The sequence below is a fragment of the Gorilla gorilla genome, chromosome 10 (genome assembly GCF_029281585.2).
Source record: "Gorilla gorilla gorilla isolate KB3781 chromosome 10, NHGRI_mGorGor1-v2.1_pri, whole genome shotgun sequence".
NCBI classification, from domain to species: Eukaryota; Metazoa; Chordata; class Mammalia; order Primates; family Hominidae; genus Gorilla; species Gorilla gorilla.
The window spans coordinates 67,023,341-67,026,236 of NC_073234.2; the positions used below are offsets into that span (position 1 = coordinate 67,023,341).

General features: G+C 55.7%; 1 pseudogene; it reads left to right on the forward strand.

The window, feature by feature from the left end:
* The first annotated feature begins 898 nt into the window (after nt 1-898).
* On the forward strand, nt 899-2,514 carry LOC101153784 (tubulin beta-8 chain-like; annotated as a pseudogene).
* Nucleotides 2,515-2,896: the final 382 nt, after the last annotated feature.

Sequence of the window (2,896 nt, forward strand, 5' to 3'; positions counted from 1 at the left end):
CCCTCCCCCATGGGAGGAACATTCAGTTTCAGCTCAGCTAGGGATTTAGTCTTACTAAAGACATGGGAGGAAGTTCTCCAGCTGACCAGCTTTCCCCAACGTGGAAAGGACAACAGCAAGTCCACCTGAGCTCTCCAACAGACGTTCAACTCCAAGGGATTCAGAGGTGGGTACACCTGTGAGGAAGTAAAGCTGTTGCTTATTCTGGGAGCCCAATCCGAGGTTGAGGGAGGTGGGCGTGGGGCTGTTTCAGCGTTGGCGGAGGGCGGGCTGGGTCACTGCGCGTCTGCTCCTCCTCGCGTTTCTCCTGCCGCCCTAATCCTGCCTTGGCCGTGAGGGAGATAGCGTTCACACAGACTGGGCAGTGCGGGAACCAGATCGGCGCCAAGGTTGGCAGCCGGGGCTCTGAGGGCCCAGCTCGGGCCTGCCGAGTGGCCAGAGAAGATGTTGGTGGTGGCAGTGGCGGGGGTGGCGCCCCTGCGTTTGCGGCCCCTGGGCTCCCTGCTGGGGACGCGGTGGAACTGGCCTGCTGGCGAGACGGCCAGTGTGGACCTCAGGGACACTGCGGCCTAGGGATGGGGGTGCGGGTGGGGGTGGGAGAGGTACTGGGGCGCCTCCGGCGTCCTGGCCTCCTGACTCAGCCCTGGCTCGTCTGGCCCCTCCAATCTCTTGCAGTTCTGGGAGGTGATCTCTGATGAACATGCCATCGACTCCGCAGGCACCTACCATGGGATCAGTGACCTGCAGCTGGAGCGTATCAACGTGTACTACAATGAGGCCAGCGGTGAGACCCCAGTCCTTCCCCAACCACTCTCCTGGGAACGGCGACCCTCCCCTCGCTAATGCTCTCCGGTCCCACTCAGGTGGCAGGTACGTGCCCCACGCTGTGTTCGTGGATCTGGAGCCAGGCACCATGGACTCTGTGCGCTCGGGGCCCTTGGGGCAGATCTTCAGGCCAGACAACTTCATCTTTGGTGAGCTGCGGGTGAGGACTGGGGTGCAGCTCCTTAGCCAGGGTAGCTCAAAATCTAGGAGTGCCCCAAGGTCATCGCTGTGGGAACTGTGGAGCCAGGGCCACTGAACACCCTCCTATCCTCCCACTAGCTCAATCTGCCTCTCCTAAACGGGCTTTGGGAGGAACCCCCAGGTGTCTCCTCAAGGTGAGGAGCTACTGATGTAAACTCCCTGTAGGCAGCTGAGCTGGGGCCGTGGCTACTGCCTTCCCTGGAAATGGGCAGGAGCCACCTGCAGTGAGGTCTGTTAGCCTGTCTCAGGTTTGGCTCCTGATTTAATTTCTAACAGGGGAGGCTGCTGCCCTGTAACTCTGGGGTAGGGGGTTTCATTTGCTCCACCTGCAGGGTGAATGGTGCTCTCACCTCACACGTGACACTTGGAGCATTTTGCATTGTGGTGACCACTGATGACCATATACCTGGCCATTGAGTGACTGGCTGTACTGTCTTACAGGTCAGTGTGGGGCCAGAAACAACTGGGCCAGGGGGCACTACACAGAAGGCGCGGAACTGATGGAGTCGGTGATGGACATTGTCAGAAAGGAGTCTGAGAGCTGTGACTGCCTGTAGGGTTTCCAGCTGACCCACTTCCTGGGTGGGGGGACTGTGTCTGGGATGGGTACCCTTCTCATTAGTAAGATCTGGGAGGAGTATCCAGACAGGATCATAAACAAATTCAGCGTCCTACCCTTGCCCAAGGTGTCAGACATCGTTGTAGAGCCCTACAGTGCTCTCAGTCCACCAGCTCATAGAAAATGCCCATGAGACCTTTTGCATAGATAACGAAGCTCTATACAACATATGTTCCACTACCCTAAAACTGCCCACACCCACCTATGGTGACCTGAACCACCTGGTGTCTGCTACCATGAGTGGGGTCACCACATGCCTGCGCTTCCCAGGCCAGCTGAATGCTGACCTGTGGAAGCTGGTGGTGAACTTGGTCCCATTTCCCCAGCTGCATTTCTTCATGACTGGCTTTGCCCCACTGACCAGCCGGGGCAGCCAGCAGTACAGGGCACTGCCCGTGGCTGAGCTTACCTTACCCAGCAGATGTTTGATGCTAAGAATATGATGGCCACCTGTGACCCCCACCATGGCCATTACCTAATGGCAGCAGCCATTTTCAGGGGTCACATCTCCATGAGGGAGGTGGATGAACAAATGTTCAACATTCAAAATAAGAACAGCTACTTTGACTGGCTCCCCGATAACAAAAACAGCTGTCTGTGACATCCCACCCCAGGGGCTAAAAACATCGTCCACTTTCATTGGAAACAACACAGCCATCCAAGAACCCTTTAAGCGTGTCTCAGAGCAGTTTACAGCAATGTACAGGTGCACGGCCTTCCTCCACTGGTACACGGGTGAGGGCACATACGAGACAGATTTCACGGAGGCCGAGAGCAATGTGAACGACCTTGTGTCGGAATATCAGCAATATCAGGATGCCACAGCTAATGAGAAGTTTGAGGAGTATGCTGAGGAGGAGGTGGCCTAGAACTTTCCTTTCTTGGGTAAAGGGGGGAAGCAGTGTGGATTCTTTACCGTGTTCTGACAGCCATATGTCACTATGCACTTGTTCATTTTTGTCTTCACATCTCCTCCTGCTGCATTTTGAAGCACTTTTATAATATGTGGTTTTGCCTAATAAAGTATTCTCATAGCATCTGGTTTCACCTCCAACTTCTTTCTATAGGCCCTGTGGCTTCTGCTGCCAGATGTGCATAGTTGTCCTGCAAGGCTGAAGTTGTCTGGGCTTATCACATGCCCAGGAACAAGCATTCCAGTGGCTCCAGGAGGGGTCAGCATGGGCTGTGGACATGGCAGGCAGGCTTCACACGAACTTGGGGATGCCCTAGGTCTTGGGCAGCTATGTGGCA